Source organism: Myxine glutinosa, chromosome 1 (assembly GCF_964187855.1).
Source record: "Myxine glutinosa chromosome 1, kmMyxGlut1.1, whole genome shotgun sequence".
Taxonomy (NCBI): domain Eukaryota; kingdom Metazoa; phylum Chordata; class Myxini; order Myxiniformes; family Myxinidae; genus Myxine; species Myxine glutinosa.
Window position 1 is genome coordinate 434784198 of NC_136261.1, and position 18229 is coordinate 434802426.

The 18229-nt window shown below is 46.8% G+C and overlaps 1 protein-coding gene and 1 non-coding gene across 2 annotated transcripts in view; one reads left to right on the plus strand and one right to left on the minus strand.

Annotated features, from left to right (window-relative positions):
• The window catches only part of LOC137419063 (uncharacterized), a 1330575-nt gene that overhangs the window by 90099 nt on the left and 1222247 nt on the right, over nt 1-18229 (minus strand). The gene's annotated exons all lie outside the window — the stretch shown is intronic.
• Nucleotides 10513-10677, plus strand: LOC137420183 (U1 spliceosomal RNA). Its single transcript, XR_010983152.1, has one exon. It is a non-coding gene; the product is annotated as a U1 spliceosomal RNA (small nuclear RNA).

An 18229-nucleotide genomic window follows, 5' to 3' on the forward strand; every position in this document is an offset into this window, starting at 1 on the left:
TAGAGGGGCCGCATGAGGTGAGCAGCGCGGGGCACGAAGCGGTGATAAAAATTCACCATTCCCAGGAATTCCTGCAGGGCCTTTATGGTGCGGGGACGCGGGAACGTGGTGATGGCCTCGACCTTGGTTGGCAGCGGCACGGCCCCGTTCTTGGTGATGTGGTGGCCCAAAAAATCAACGGCCGTCGTGCCGAAGTGGCATTTGGCCGGGTTGACGATGAGGCCGTGCTCGCTGAGGCGCTCGAACAGTGTTCGGAGGTGGAGGAGGTGCTCGGCCCGGGACGTGCTGGCGACGAGGATGTCGTCCAGGTAAACGAAAAGGAACGGCAGGTCACGCAGCACGCCGTCCATCAAGCGCTGGAACGCCTGAGCCGCGTTCTTGAGACCAAACGGCATCCGCAAGAATTCGAATAAGCCGAACGGCGTGATGACTGCCGTTTTAGGGACGTCGGCCGCCCTGACAGGTACCTGGTGATATCCCCGTATGAGATCAATTTTCGAAAAAATGACCCGTCCCGCCAGACGGGCGGAGAAGTCTTGGATATGCGGGATCGGGTACCTGTCGGGGGTGGTAGCGTCATTCAGACGGCGGTAGTCGCCACACGGGCGCCATCCACCCCCCGGCTTTGGCACGATGTGCAGTGGCGAGGCCCACGCACTATCGGAGCGCCGCACGATGCCGAGGTGCTCCAACGCGTCGAATTCGGCCTTCGCTACGGCGAGCTTGGCTGGGTCGAGGCGGCGGGCCCTGGCGTAGACCGGCGGGCCCGTGGTTGGTATGTGGTGCTCGATCCCATGCCGTACTGCGACGGCCGAAAACGTCGGCCGCGTGAGGGCCGGGAACTCCGTGAGCAGGCGAGCAAACTCGTTCGCCGCCGGGACGGTGCATGCCAGCTCGGTCGGCGCGGAGCTGCTCAATGTGCATACCAGGGAGCTGAAGGTTTCAGCGTTGATTAAACGACGCCGTTGGACGTCCACCAGCAGTCCGTGTGCGCAGAGGAAGTCGGCGCCAAGCAGAGCCACGGGCACGTTGGCGGTTACAAACGTCCAAGCAAAGCGTTGGCCGCCGAAGCAGAGGGTGACGTTGCGCGGGCCGAAGGTGCGGATAGTCGATCCGTTGGCCGCAACTAAGGAGGGGCCGCAAACCGCGGATTGCCTGTCCTGGTCAGAGGCGGGTATGACGCTCAGTTGGGCGCCGGTGTCGCACAGGAAGCGCCGTCCGGACGCTTTATCTGTGATGAACAGTAAGTTGCCCGTGTGGCCGGCGCTCATGGCTGGTAATGAACGCCGGCACGGCCGTTTCCCGGCCTGCCGAAGGTGCACGGGGGTCGGCATGTCCGGGCCTTCTGTCCGAACCTGGCATGATAGTAACACCACGCTTGGTCAGGTGGAGGCCTCGGTCGTCGTGCTGGAGGTGGTCGGCTCGGTAGAGCGGCCGCCAATGCCGTCGGCAGTTCTGCCGTCGACCGTGCCGGGTGCTCGGGCGCCCTGGGTGTTGCGTCGGACGGCGGTGGGTCCCATGTCGCCGCTGCGATGCGCTGTCCTGCGGCGGAGATCTTGTCGGCTTCTCTGGCAAGGGCCCGGGGATCTGTGATCGTCGTGCTTGCCAGGGCGAGGCGTACCGGGTTAGGCAGCTGACGGAGGAACAGCTCCCGGAACAGGAATGCCGGAGAGTGCTCGCCGAGCAGTGAAAGCATGTAGTCCATTCGCACGGAAGGGCGCGTGTCGCCGAGCTCAGGCAGATCGAGCAGGCGCCGTGCGCGTTCCGCCGATGGGAGGGCGAAAGCATCGAGGAGAAGCTTCCTAATCGCGCCGTATTTGTCAGCGGCTGGCGGGCTTTCGAGGAGGCTCAGGGCGCGGGCCGCGGTAGCCGACCCGAGCGCAGCTACCACATGGTGGAAGCGGGTGTCGTCGGCCGTGATGCCTCGCAGGGCGAACAGGGACTCCGCCTGTGCGAACCAAACCGCCGCGTGAGCCTCCCAGAAGGTAGGCAGTTTAAGGGCGACTGCCGTGTCCATGTCGATAGGTCACCAATGAAGGAGCTGGGGCTCCCACGTCGATCGGAAGAATGGACGCGACAAAAAGCTAGAATTCATCCGAGTTGCTTTAATGAAATCAAACACTCAGGCACTCTGAAAACCCGTTTATCTGTCAGCAATATATATCTATTAACCCAGGGGGTTTGCCCAGGCCCGGCGCCAGGGGGCGTGGCCCAGCGTCCTGGCTGCGGCCTGGCAAGTTGAGGGCGAGCCTGCCCGGGCATGCCCGGGCATGCCCGGGCGTCCCGACCGAGGCCTGGCAAGTTGAGCGCGGGCCTGCCCGGGCGTCCTGGACGAGCCCGGCATGGTGATCGCTCCGCGTCCTTGATAGGTGCAAGGCGATTGTGAAACCCCAGCGGCAGCCGCTACAAGATCAAGGTTTTTGGATGGGGGAAGATAAGAGATGGTGGTGAACAGCTGTTTTAAAGACCTGGAGGGAGGAGTAGGATTGAAGAGAGTGAGGGAGTTTGTTCCAGAGGCGGGAGAAAAGAGGAATGAAGGAGTGAAGCTGAGCAGAGAGTCTTGATTTTGGCAGTTTAACCATAAGAGGGTTGCAGGCAGATCTTGTGCGACCTGGAGGAATATTTGGGGGACAGAGCCCAGAGGGAGCTGGGGGGGGGGCAAGGCCGGAGAGGAGTCGGCAGAAGGTTTCGGGTTTGCTGGGTGTTTTGTGTCTTCAGGGTGTTTTGGGTCTTTGGGGTGTTTTGGGTCTTCGGGGTGTTTTGTGTCTTCAGGTGTTTTGGGTCTTCGGGGAGTTTTGGGTCTTCAGGATGTTTTGGGTCTTCGGGGTCTTTGGGGTCTTCAAGGGTGATATGGGTCTTCTGGGGTATTCGTGGTCTTAAGGGTCTTGGGGGAATTAAAGGGTTGTCAAAGGTCTGAGGGGTTTCAGCAGTGTAAACGTAATTTAACAGGGTGTTACTGTTATTTGAAGAAGAAGAAGAAGAAGAAGAAAACGTTTTCGTCACATGTAAACATAGTGACAAACATAGCGACATAACCTATTTACGTTTGCTCTCTTGTAATAAGATATCTTATTCCCCATGGTGGGTACTTGACAATGAGCCATGTTTCCATTTTTTTCCATTGAGCGGTTTGGGAGATATAGAGGTGTGACGTTTTTCCAAGATGGCACCTGTACCACGTGAGCTATGACGTCTAATGAATAAAATATTCTCCAGGAGGAGGCCCTCCTTTGGTGAAAATTTCATGTCAATCGGACCAATGGTTGCCGAGAAAAATAATTTTTAAAATGCAGACACGGCACACACTTTACTTTACTGAAATGCAGACACGTTCGTAACTGAATGCTGAACCCCGCTTTTTGCTTCGCAAGAGCAGGATAATAAAGTTGTTGGTGGTGAAGTAAATAAATAAAAACAATCTTACTATAATTCACCAAATGTCCATCCGTCTGTCCGTTCAAAGGTACCGCAAAAATGGCTGAACCGATCGCAACAATATTTTGGGTGGGTAATCCTGGGACTCCCTGGAGTAAAATAGGCCATTTTGTTTTTCCAAGTTTTCCAAACACAATGGAATAATATTTACAGATATGAATACTGATGTGGCTTTTATTGAAATTCTACAAACTAGCAACGGTACCCGCCCTATGGGTGGGGCTTCAATTGGGAAGCCCAAATGAAAAGGCAAAATATCAGAAATTGAAGGCTTTTTTATTTTAAATGATTCATATAAACATCTGTTGAATCATGTCACACGCACATCATCAAAATCTAAACAGGACACGGGGCACATTTTGAAAAAAGATTGAATTCTGCAAAACGGAATCGGCCGCTGCACACCTTTCTCAGTCGCACGTTTATGTGTGAAGAGTGTGTGCCGAATCTGTAACACGGAAGTGGCCGCTACACCTGTTTCTCAGTCGCTTTGCACACGCTGCCATGTTACTTCGGAGCCGTACGTTTATATTGGAAGAGTTCGTCAGGAGTCGATCTACTCTGTCCTGGTACGTAGAATAAACAGCATTTGTAGAATTTCAACAAAAGCCATATCACTGTTCATATCGGTAAATATTATTCCATCGTGTTTGGAAAAACTGGAAAATTGGAAAAACAATATAGCCTATTTTACTCCAATTGGTCCCAGGAATGTCCACCCAAAATATCGTTGCGATTGGTTTAGCTGTTTTTGCGGTACCTTCAAATGGACGGACGGATATTTGGTGAATTATAGTAAGATACTGTTTAGATTTTGATGAGAATTATGAACCTGCGGCGAATGCAGAAGTGGATAGATGACGGCAATGCGTGGGTTTGATAATATCCAAATACAACCGTCATTCATTTGTAATGTTAAATCGTTAAACGTTAATCGTGTTAATCGTTTTGTCAATGTATCAATTGATGATTGGAATCGAGTGAATACAATCACGGTTTGGAATTCGTAATTGTGTTCACCCAACCATACGGAACTTCACATCAGGATTTAAATATTTGTTTGTCACGAATGCTGTTGAAAGTTTTTTTATATTGATGTTATTTAATTTGTGATTGGAGTTATGCTGTTTGGAATGAAAAAAGAGATATCGAGTTCAAGTGAATGACGCAATGCCGTGATGGTTTCTACTTTCTAAACGTGAAATTCGCAGATCGCCACATGCAGATTCCCCATTGACTGGGTATGGAACACACATACACTATTGTTTGCGAACGGGTACGTTTTTCGTGGAAGTCCTTCACGAACTTGCTGTCCATGTCTGACGTGTGACTGAAGGTGCTACAGGAAAGTGGATTTCATTGGTTTCATGCTTTAGCATTCGCCGTTTCTGTATTGTCTGTTTGGTTATGGCTTCCCACCCATGCGTAGCATGGGTACTTCACTAGTTGTTGTAATAAGTTTTTGTGATAAATGTGATTCCCAAAGTTCATAAAAAGAGATAAATGTGTTTGTGTTTTGTCCGTTTGTCTGACAATGTCTGCGACCGCATGTCGTATCCGCAGATGGAAGGACCCCGAGTCTGGACCCAAACTCTGCACATCGATTGATCAAGATCTCCGGGGATCTCAGGACGGCGACTTGAACCATTTGATTGTTGGGTTTGATTGTTGGGATCAAGTTCTTTCCTGTGATCGTTTCTCCTCAGGTCGTTATTACTGGGAGGTCGATGTGAGGTCGAGTTGTTGTTGTAGAATCGGAATCTGTTTAAACTCCATGGGGAGAAAAGGGGGAAAAAGCGGGTTGGGAGAGAATCCCGAGTCTTGGCGTTTATGGAAACATAATAACAAATTCTCCGCACACCACAACAAACAATGTACCGACCTGTCCGTCCCGGGGGATCATGAACGGTTTGGGTTCTTCTTGGATTGTGAGACGGAAGAGTTGACGTGTTGTGGGGACTCGCGGGTCCTGCACGTGTTCAGGGGGAACTTAATGGACCCCGTTAAACCCGCTCTTGGGGTTTGGGATGATGATGGTTCCGTTCATTTTGTACATTTGGTGAAATAAACTTTCATCACGAACTGATTTGGTTATTTTGGGTTCAAATCAATCAAATCATTTACCTGTTCATGACGATGTGATTACTGATTAATGTTTATACTATAATAAGTTTATAAAATTGAATAAGTTCATTGTTTATCTCATTTAATGTGAAATGAACTTTAACCCGAATTCTTCACTCTCCTCACCATACAATACGGATTCTTCTTCTTCAACCGTGTGCCTGAATGGGATGTTTGAGTAAAGAAAGTCCCTCCAGGTAGATGAAACCCTTTGTGTTTACCTGGAATGGAGCACGAGCGTTAATCGTGAAGGTGAGAGTGGGTTTGGATCGGATCACAGGTAGAATGTGGTTCCATTGATGGAATTAATAGAACGTTCATCCGGTATCGCTAATCACACCGTTGGAAACATGGGCAGGTCACCTTTTGCGTGTTACTGTCTCGTTTGGTCCGATGAAGGGTTCACACCCGAAACGTCAGGTTCTCATTGCTTCACACGGAGGTTTTAATCTCTTAATCCTCGTGGAAATCTCTTCGATCCAATCAAAACACAGCGATAAAAACGCGATTTAATAACCGGTATAGTGACGTCACTAACAACCTCTAATCGAGGTGTTTCACAGGTAGAATGATCCATCAATGCGAGTACCGTCCCTCGGATGGACGTTAAACGGGAATCCCGTCTCCCGACATTAGTTGGTGAGCGTTAAAGATCCCACGGTGTCCTTCGTGGAGAGCAGGCGAGCTATCGCCGGCATCCTGAGCAAATTACAGAACAAATCCACATTAACCTGCACAGGTCATTGGTCATCATCGTCACAGCCATGCACTCAGTCAACACCTGATCCACACCAACCCCCTGCACGGTAACCCCGTACCCGCCCCCACCCGACGGTGTAATACACCTACTGGCGTGACCTCTTCTTTACCTGCGGAAAGCTGGTTCTCGATGTATACCTGCGGAAAGAAGGTGAGAGTACCTGGCTACTGATATTGGAGCTGAGTACAACACTTCAAGATCATGATCACTTTGGATGTTGGAGGTCACAGACATCAGGTACCATCACCTTGAGAGCACAGGTGGAACAAACCCTGAAAACCCCCATTTTAAACCAGGAATAAATCACAAAATAATAACATGAAAAACCAAACACTTTGGGGTAAATTGTAATTTCAAATACAGTGAACACTTCAAATAAATGTCAAATAAATTTATCACTGAGTCAGGTGTATGTGAGGACATCATGGGGTACACTCACCTCCAGCCTCAGGGACTATTCTGCCCCATGGGTTGTGTGGTTGCCATGGAAGGCCTACATACGGAGACTGGCGAACCTGAACACATGGGGTAGTGGGTGATTCTGGGTAATTTTTGTCGTTAACTCTCTTGTCCACATGGGCACATGTTAATTCTCCTGACTTGTCGTCTGGTATGGCAGATAGGTGCAGGAATTGTGCCTTTGATGATACAAGCATGGCATTTGTCACACAGTCAGAGTATGTCCTGAGGAAGATATTTGGCTATCGGGCCATCGCAGATTTGTCCTTTTTTGAAAAATGGCCGCCATTGTTGTCACAGGACAAATCTGCGATGGCCCTATAGCCAAATATCTTCCTCAGGGCATACTCTAACTGTGTGCCAACTCTCGTGCTTGTATCATCACAGGCACAATTCTCCCAAATATTTCACATAGCTGCCGTACTTGTCCGACTCCTCCGATGTGCAGACCCATGGCTCCATCAATGTCCACCAATCTTGTTTGGGGACACAAGGACATTCACCGAGGAAATGACTGTAATCAGCACGACGACCCCACTTGTGTGCAGAGGGGACAGGACTGCGTCATCATTATGACGTCACAGGTCACGTGGTACAGTTGCCATCTTGGAAAAACCGAAAAACGTTGCAACTGCATATCTCCAAAACTGCTCCACGGAAAATGTTGAAATGGGGCTCATTGTGAAGAACCCCGCATGGGGAATAGGTGTGGTTAACGATGACGTAATGGCTGCCTTAATTATGACGTCATAATTCGACAGGGTAAATACTTAGTCTGATCAGTTTGAAATTTATTCACCGTTATCTACACAACAATTATATATTTGAGAATATAAATTTATGACGTCATCACTCACGTGGTGTGGCAGCCATATTGGATCAAAGAAAAACAGAAGAGTTGCCTCGCACCAAGTTCAGTGCGCAGAGCAAGTATTCGATGAATACCAACGAGTTAAGCACAGGTAACCAGCTACATCAGTAATTAAGCATAGGTAACCAGCTATATCAATAATTAAGCACAGGTAACCAGGTACATCAGTGATTAAACCACAGGTAACCATTTATATCAGTAATTAAGCACAGGTGACCAGCTACATCAATAATTAAGCACAGGTTTTACCTGCAGAGAGAAGTTCAACACGACAAGGCACATGAAGACCCTTGTGCTCGACCCCCGAAGCCCTCGATAGATATTCTCATTTTGAAGAAGGTGGGAACATTGATGTGTAACAGGTGTGAAGTTCTGATCGAGTCCGGATCAGATAGCAGGGAATTTCACAAAGGTGAGAATTCTCGAGCAACATTTGGGAAAAAACAAAGTTTCACAACAAAGGAAAATTTATTACTCTGGAAAAGAGAGAGAGAAACATATTTCAGGTGAGAAGCAGATTTGAGAAATGCAAAGCAGGTGTGGATATATTTTGCAACAGGTGACACCATGTTGGTGGCCGTTTAATGGTCGAAGCGGAGTCCAGGTAATCATAACCCAGAATGAGCAAATTCCCTTAGGAGAGATAAAATACCTTCTTTGGTACAATCTCTGAACAGGTATTTTTGGTTATTTAAAACATGGAGTTCTTGTACTGAAGGTAATTTCACTTGAAGGTAAAATCATCTCTCCAGGACAATTAAACATTCATAATAATCGATACAGGTATTCGGTTTTGTTTACGTGTTTCGCAATTACTCGCAATTAATTTTAGGAGAACACAAATTATTCCCACACCGTGAAACACCTGGACGGCAGTTTATACCTGGGTCTGAATTCGAACCTGGACATGTTCAAGATCAGTTTCAAGAAAGAAGGATCATTTTAGCCATGAGGGTAAATGTCCCGGTGAAGTACATGACATTCCCATTGCTTCTCCTCACACCAATCCCCTTTTGTTACCTGCACAGGTGCTTCCAGCTGTTCAAATCGAACGGTTGTTCTTTATAAACTAACGAACACTATCAAGGTCCAGGTAAATTGTAATGAGCGAAAGATTCCACCGACAACCCCGAAGACATTCCTCGTGGGAGACAAGATCACGTTTACCGATTGTACGTAGTGGGGCAGATATGTGCAGATTTTTGCCTAAATTGTTCACTTTCTGTTAAAAGCACCAAATTTTAAGGAATGTTAGAACTGATTGTTGTGGTAAATATCTCATATAGTTCCATCTCAAAATTTCCCGTTAAATCGAGTTTTTGGGCGATTTTCAAAATGGCCGCCAACTTGACCAAAAGTGCGAATCCATATGACCGGAAGTGCTTTAGAAATAGCGTAGATAACTTTAAAACATGATTACAATTATTTATTATATGTTTGTTGAGACATTTATGTTGCGTAGTATAGTCAAATGTTGAAAATGTGCTTTGGCCGAAAAAAATAAATTGCTGGTCTCTGGTCAGACCAAAGTTCCAGAATTGATGCGGCGATGCGGTTTTATTTTATTTTTTATTTTTTTCGAAAAGCATGGATTGCACATATAAAGGTGTTGTTTTTTGTGTCCTCATGCCTTGCGTTCCTGATCTACCGTGGCGCCGTCCAGAGAGAAATTAAAGACAGCCAATGGGACAGGTCGGCCTTTTTGTAAATAATGAACAAAAGCTTAATAAGTTATTTTAAAATGTATTTATTCTGAAAATCATTAAGTTCTTCAAGACTGCCATTTCGTTCTCGAGATCGCCTCGCCGTACCGTCAAACATTCCATCGCGTCAACACTGCGCATGCGCAAGTCGTCTAACAGGCGATTGCCGAAGCATTTGAATGCTGAAAAAAGCGCGCATGCGCAAATGACGACACCCCTGGACCAATCTTCGTGTGCGGGATGACACAGTGCATGTGTGTCAAAGCCGTGCATGCGCAGATGGGCTGTATGGTGTTATTCAAATCGGCGCATTCACAGCTGGGCGAAACAGCTAACGCGGAAGCGCTTGAATCCATGCCGATGGTCTCCCACGATCTCTTCTCCCAGTCCACCAGATTATCATAGACACTTACAACTTCATGTCAAACGAGATAGGATCCAGGCCTAACTAACGAGACCACCCGCAGCTCTCTCGGCCTTCTGGTTGCTTCACACGAACCCGACAAAGAAGGTCTTCGTTTCAATAAATATCCAGCCGATTGGATTCATGACGGCACGGCACACAAAACTACTCATCTCATTGGAACGGCTGGTTGGATTTGGACAAACTAAACGTAATTTTGTGGGAGAGAACCGTGCGCGAACGTAGATACCAATGGCGACCCTCACAGACCCGTATTTCCCAAGATAGCGCGCCGGCCCCGCAACATGCATACATCATATGGCTACTCACGCTCGAAATCACGAAATCGCACTTCCATTTCCCTGGGTGTGTGACGTCATATGCATAAGGTCCATAGCGAGGGTGAGAGTGGGTTTGGATGGGATCTCAGGTGGAATGTGGAACCCTGGATGGAATTAACAGAACGTTCATCAGGTGTCGATAATTACACCGTTGGAAACAAGACCAGGTGACCTTTCCGGTGTTAATATCTCTTTTGGTCCGATGATGGGTTCACACCCGAAACTTCAGGTTCTCATTGTTTCCCATGGAGGTTTTAATCTTAATCTGCGTGCAAATCTCTTCCATCCAATCAAAACACAGCGATAAAATCACCATCAAATAACCGGTATAGTGACGTCACTAAGTTAATTTAGCGTCATCAGGTGAATGCAAATTCCAGAAAAGGTGTCACATCAAGTACTGTGATTAACAATTCATATTCACCTGGCGGGAGGTAAACCGTGATCATACAGGTGGTGCCCTCAGGGCGACATTGCACTTTGGGAGGGGCAGGTTGGGGTTCACCCTCGAATTTCTCCAATTGGGGGAAACTCGACCCTACAATTTTTGGAAGTCGGGACTTCGATCTCGCTATCCCCGGATATTTAAACAAAGAACAGGTAAAACACCTTCATGTTAGGATGATCCATCAATGCGCGATAGGGGGCTCATCATGATGTTTCACAGGTAGGATGATCCATCAATGCGCCATAGGGGGCTCATCACGGTGTTTCACAGGTAGGATGATCCATCAATGCGCGATAGGGGGCTCATCATGGTGTTTCACAGGTAGGATGATCCATCAATGCGCGATAGGGGACGCAAGAGGGTGTTTCACAGGTAGGATGATCCATCAATGGGTGGCATGGGGCTCATTACGGTGTTTCACAGGTAGGATGATCCATCAATGCGCGGTATGGGCTCATCACGGTGTTTGACAGGTAGGATGATCCATCAATGCACGATAGGGGCCTCATCATGGTGTTTCACAGGTAGGATGATCCATCAATGTGCGATAGGGGGCTCATCACGGTGTTTCACAGGTAGGATGATCCATCAATGCGCGGTATGGGGATCATCACGGTGTTTCACAGGTAGGATGATCCCTCAATGTGCGATAGGGGGCTCATCACGGTGTTTCACAGGTAGGATGATCCATCAATGCGCGGTATGGGGATCATCACGGTGTTTCACAGGTAGGATGATCCATCAAGCGCGGTTTGGGGCTCATCCTGGTGTTTCACAGGTAAGATGATCCATCAATGCGCGATTGGGGGCTCATCACGGTGTCTCACAGGTAGTATGATCCATCAATGCGCGGTATGGGGCTCATCCCGGTGTTTCACAGGTAGGATGATCCATCATGCGCGGTTTGGGGCTCATCCTGGTGTTTCACAGGTAGGATGATCCATCAATGCGCGATTGGGGGCTCATCACGCTGTCTCACAGGTAGGATGATCCATCAATGCGCGGTATGGGGCTCATCCCGGTGTTTCACAGGTGGGATGATCCATCAATGCGAGTACCGTCCCTCGGATGAACGTTAAACGGGAATCCCGTCGACATTAGTTGGTGAACGTTAAAGATCCCAAGGTGTCCTTCGTGAAGAGCAGATGAGCTATCGCCGGCATCCTGAACAAATTACAGAACAAATCCACCGCAACCTGCACAGGTCATTGGTCATCTCCGTTACAGCAACGCACTCAGTCAATGACGCTGTCCCGACACCTTGTGCCGCTTTCAAAAGAAGAAGAAGAATCCATGATTAAACACCTTATAGGTTTCTGTTCTGAAGTCTCGTCGGTCCAAACACCATTGAACTTACCGCTCGTTTCACTCACAGTGAAATGTACCTGTTGGAATTCGGTACCTATATCTGGTAGGGGATGCTTCTTCATCACCATCAGGTATTGTGGGATACCTGCCACGTGTTTACTGTGTCGCGTAGATATCAGGTATGGCAGCAGGTTTATACCTCAACAGGGTGCTGTTCCCACCTGCCAGCTCTTCTAGCTTCCACAAACCTTTTTAGTACGAGGACAATGTTGATGTACACGAGACACCTTGGTCGCTCTTGGTTCATGTACAAGTTTCCGGCCGCACAAGGAACGACTTTGCTGTCGATCTCTCAAGGTTAGACCACTCAACTGAGTCTGGAAGTGCTGAGTTCCTGCCAATGGGGCTCTTCGAGGTGTTTTGGTTCATGGTCTTGATGTAACAGCTTTCAACATCTCATCTTCGTTACCTGAATGTTGGTAGATGTTGTGGGTGGTGCCACGCGTTGTTGTATCTTCCAGGTGTGTGTTCATGGAAGTCCAGGTTATCAATGGCACTTTGAGTGAATTTTCCACCTTTAAGGTTTGTGGGTTTGAGCACCAAGAGCTCACCTTGTTCCTGGTCCTCCTCACTAGTCCGTGACATGGAAGCGATACATCTCTGGCTATTTGATACCTGATGATATTGATAAAACGGTTCAATATTTAAACTCCTTCTTTACTCCTGGTTTGTTCAAGGTGTGAAATGCTCGTGGGGATACCTGCTGCGGGTGCACAAATACCTTGATCCACATTCAGCACTTTTTCCCGATTTCTCTCATTCGGTTCCACTTTAAGTCTGACTCATTCATCTCTGGAGTTGCATCAGTCACCATCCAGGTCACGTGATTGTAGAGGGACACAGGTACACATTCAGGTGCAGAATCACAGCGATGAATAAACAGGGATGGATCACCTTCTGGATTCTTCTTCTTCTCAGTTTCTCAGAGGTGTCCTTCACATCATTCCGGAATGATTTAGCAGAATGGTGGAAGCCAACGTTCTTCTCAGGATGAGCACCTGTGGTTGTGGATTCGTCACCACTTCCCTCTGCACGTTTCTTCAGGCAGGTAACCTTTGAGAGATAAAAGATAACCTATTGACATATCTGATGAACAAATTATGGAAGATTTACTTTTTTATGGGACTATCATGACCTTTGATCTGCGGTCTGTGTCGTATTCTTCATTCCTTTTTGAGAACTAGGGCGTGCCCGTACGTGGGTGCAAAAAACATGCGTGCAAACAACAACAACAAAAAAAAACTTTGAAACCACGTGGCAGTAACGACCACAGAACCCCCCCCCCCTCTATTTACATGAAATGGTTTGGTCCATTCGCAAAGCCAAAGCGAACGGCTTGCGAGTACGGTAGAACCCCCCCCCCCCCCCTCTATTTACATGAAATGGTTTGGTCCATTCGCAAAGCCAAAGCGAACGGCTTGCGAGTACGGTAGAACCCCCCCCCCCTCTATTTACATGAAATGGTTTGGTCCATTCGCAAAGCCAAAGCGAACGGCTTGCGAGTACGGTAGAACCCCCCCCCCCCCTCTATTTACATGAAATGGTTTGGTCCATTCGCAAAGCCAAAGCGAACGGTTGGTAAATAAATCGCCATAGCTCGGTAACTACTTCTCCGATTAATATGAAACCTTGAAAAGGCACATCCTCAGGTCCCCAGCAATATACCTGGCAAGTTTCAAGTATATCGGACCCGTGGTTGTCGAGAAGCAGCGGTCACAGACAAACAAACAAACACACAGACACACACACACAGATTACTGGAATTATAGATAGATGGAGCACCTGCATATAGTGGTATTCATATATGCTCACCTTCACTCTTTCATTCCTCTTTTCTCCCGCCTCTGGAACAAACTCCCACACTCACTTCAATCACACTCCTCCCTCCAGGTCTTCAAAACAGCTGTTCACCACCATCTCTTATCTTCCCCCATCCAAAACCTTGATCTTTTCTACCCCCACTAATTCACCCCAGATCCACCTTGTTTGAAATTCCAACTTCTTTCCTGGAAGTCTTGGCAGTGTCCATATGTTTTATACCTCTCCCACCCCCCCCCCCCCTTCCCATGCCTCCCCCCCAAAGCCCTCTCCCTCCCACAGTTCTCTCCATGTCTCCATGTCTCTCGGTCCCTGCTCTCAAATGTTGTGTTTGTGTCCTTCCCCCTCTCTCCCCATCTTGTCTACCGCTCCCGATGTTATTTGTTTTGTGTGTCTGTTTGTCTTTCTGTGTGATTAATGTTCGCTCTTTCACGAGCGTCGATCTTGTATTCAATAAATAAATAAAAAAAAAAAAAAGGTATGGATAACCAGCACCTGTATTTGTGGTGAAGTGAACTCAGAAAGATGCAGTCTGTGGGCTGAGTATGGTTTACACGCACCCCTCTCCCCCCCCACAACTTAACTTCCCGGGTATGTCCATGTACCCCCCACCCTAGGGGTTAGGAAAAACCATGTTAACAGAAAAAAACTCATTCCCAAGGTACCTCCCACGCATATTTTGATGTTACCCCCCTGTGTCGGTGATTTCCGAAAATTAGGGGTAGGCGAAATTCAAATGGCCATAACTTTTTACCTAGTCATCCTATGGTTGCATATGACCCCTCAAAATGTTTGACCTGGGACACTCTTTACAATGATATGTGTTATATGCAAATGACATCACTAATGTGGTCACCAGAGGTCAAACTATGACGTAATTTGGGGGTTGCCGAAAATCCATGACCTTGAAAGTTAAAAATGACCTGAGGTAGGCAAGAAATTGGTAAAGGAATGTTTTATTATGCCTTTTTGATAGTACATATATCAAGACAGTTTATGGAAAAAACAGCTTCGAAAAATTCCAAGTATTGACTGGTTGGCGGTCGTTTGAATTTAGAGGATGGCCCAAATGGCCCAAACAATGCATGAAGGCAAACTGCAATGTACCTATTTCTTTCAGGCAGCATGGAGCGCCCTGTGAGGAAGAGGAAGTCTGAAGACCAGAAAGACCATGCAGATTCGGAAGATGTAGGCTCAGCAAATAAGGGTAAAGCTGAAGATGGTCAGGCACCCAGAGAATCGATAGAAAACGTTTGTATCATTCACATGAAAGACTCCAAGTGCCAAGACTTTATATTTCTCAAGAATTCGAAAGATCCAGATGCCAGGTTAAAAAGACTTTTGCAAATCAGTGAAAAACGGTTATTTCAACTTTTCGAATCCCCGAATCGAATGGAAGATGTCTGCAGGCAGATTCCATCAACCTACTCCATTCACCACGGGTATCACAGGGACTGTTACAACGCTTCACGTCTAACTTGAACCGGTTAATTCCACAGCCAAATGAATCTCTTGACTTGGGGAAAAGACGGGAGTCACGAAGATCATCTACCGAAAAAGATGATGTCTTATTTCAACCAGACTGTGTCTTCTGTAAAAAGGTTGGGAAAAGGGCTATAAAAGTACGTGGCGCTTGGACAACTGAACCAACTACAAAATTTGAACGCGTAGGTGGTGAAGCAGTTATTCGGGAGGCCGAAAAGAAACAGACTCAAAACTTCTTCTGCGCATATCCGGTTTTGACCTTTTTGCATGCGAGACCATGTACCATCGGAGTTGTCGGTGTCAGTACATGCAGAGACCTGAGAAGTGGAGAAGTAGCAATCCTGGACACATTGAGCAACAAGCTTCACTTGAGAAAGCACATGAACAATCATTCAATAGAATATGTGAACTGATAAATGAAAAGGTTGTAAAGGAGAAAGATGTGCTCAGGTTGTCCGACTTGAGAAACATATATGTATCTGAACTAGCTAAAACTCCCCATTCAAATCCAAGTTACAGGGGGGAAAATCTGAAAAACAAATTAGAGAAATGTGACCTGTACAAAGACACATTAGGTTTCTGTCCCATCAGTGATGGACGTTTCAAATCTTACCTGGTGTATAGTCTCAAGTGTGATGTAGGCACTGCTGTCAAAGCAACTAAACAGACACACTTCGTTCTGTTGATCGGTCCAGAGAAACGGCTAGAAATTTGCGAAACGATATCCTTGACAAATTTGAAGCTACAGAACAAATGGCTTGGCCACCCACTGTTCAGTCCCTTCCAACCCAAGACATATTGCCAAAAACTCTAGAGAACTTTCTGAAGTGTCTTCTTTCAGGGAATGAAGATGTTGAGTCTGTTAGGGTAAAACGACTAGCTAATTCATTGGGGCAAGACGTATGCAGGGCTGTTACCCATGGTCGGTGGAAACTTCCAAAGCATGTTCTGCTTGGAATGACCCTGCACCATCTATTCCGCAGCGCAGAACTCGTAAAATTGATGAACAAACTTGGACATTCAGAAAACTATTCATTCTTGCTAGAAGTTGAAACTGCAATAGCTGTAGCTGTACAGACAACATCTTCATTACTACCTGTGTCAATCATACGCAACCCGTCCTGTCCTTCTACGTTCCACTCAGATTTTGACAACTATGATGAATTCATAAATGACATTTCTGGTGCAGGGTCCATTCATAGGTCTCATGGGATCATGTTACAAGAGCTGGTGACTGCACCAGGAGAATCCCCAGGCGGGGTTAAGCCTCCAATAACTTCGATCCAGAGGACGGGACAACGTACATTGACGGAACCAATGGATGTCGAGTTAGGTGATTGTTACCTAGGCCGGAGACGAAGCCCTGGCTATGAGGTCGTCGATTCAGATGTAGATGGTGGCAAGGAGGCCTATCAGAACGCAATGGTTAAAAACCTACTTTGGCTGCTTATCCGGCTGCATGCAGGAACAGTTCAGCAGCGTATACCTGGATGGGGTGGGTACATTTCGCTTACTGGGGAGACTCCATGCAACCTGAGTACAGTTGAATATTACCCAGTGATTCCCCACCCTATAACTGATAACAGAGCCGTGAAGGAGTGTCTGCGATACTCGGAAGAGGGAAGCAAGGACGTTGGCCAGAACTATGTGATAACAACTTTTGACTTAGGTGTGTGTATGAAAGCCTATCCATTGATCTGGAACAGCCCAACATACTATGAAAACCACATAGTAATGATTGGGACGTTCCATCTGGTCTGCGCTTACCTAAAGATGATTGGCAAGATGATGAAAGGTACAGGATTGTCCGACATTCTACTAGAAGCTGGTCTGTCTTCACCAGGATCGATCAGTGGTGTGATATCTGGTAAGAACTACGAACGGTCTATTCACTGTCACAAGGTGTTGGTGGAGTCGTTGGAACGCCTACTGCTCGTACGTTTCCTTGATGGCCGAGGCGAGAAATTGCCCTTTGACGGAAGTCCACAGGAATCAAAGCATCTGATCATGGAACTGATTCAGTCAGTGGGGAGCAAAACTGAAGCAGCAGTTTTGCAGGATACAGTCCTCAGATCTCAAGTTGCCATATGGAGGTGAGCTCACATCCCAAATCCTGATATGCCGAATCCAATTCATGGACATGGATGGGTAGACGAAAGTGGGACCCTGCAGCCAAAATGGACAGATCATGACATTTTGCCAACCAAACTGGTGGATATCCTTGAACAGAAACTGGAGAGTGAGAACAGTCATGATGAGGAGGAGGATGGAGATGATAACAATGACCAAGGTGATGAAATGTCATCTTCAAGTGAAGAGAGCAGAAGTGAGAGCGACGATGATCAAGTTCTGTCATTAAACTGAAGTGAAGTTGGTTGAACCACAATCAATGTCACATATTACAGGTTAGCTTTTATTTGGGGCATAGAATTCACTCGGGGAATGGTGTAACTTGGATCTAAATGGTGACATAATTTCTTTATAACTAATAATTTTTTTGGTTGGTTTTGTGATTATTGCGAACTGGCAAATGACTTTCCTTGAAAGAAAATTATGCACCCAGTTGACCTTTGACCTTGATAATCTGACCTTGAATGTCAGATTATAGTCAGTTTTGGAATAATATGTTATGATACCACCTTTGAACCCATTTAGCAAATCTTTGTCATCAAAACCAAGTATTGATGCTTTGGAGGTTGAAAGAACAAATTTTGGTCATTTTTCGAATTCGTCCTCTAAATTCAAACGACCCCCAACCAGTCAATACTTGGAATTTGTCGAAGCTGTTTTTTCCATAAACTGTCATGATATATGTACTATCAAAAAGGCATAATAAAACATTCCTTTACCAATTTCTTGCCTACCTCAGGTCATTTTTAACTTTCAAGGTCATGGATTTTGGGCAACCCCCAAATTACGTCATAATTTGACCTCTGGTGACCTCATTAGTGACCTCATTTGCATATAACACATATCATTATAAAGAGTGTCCCAGGACAAACATTTTGAGGGGT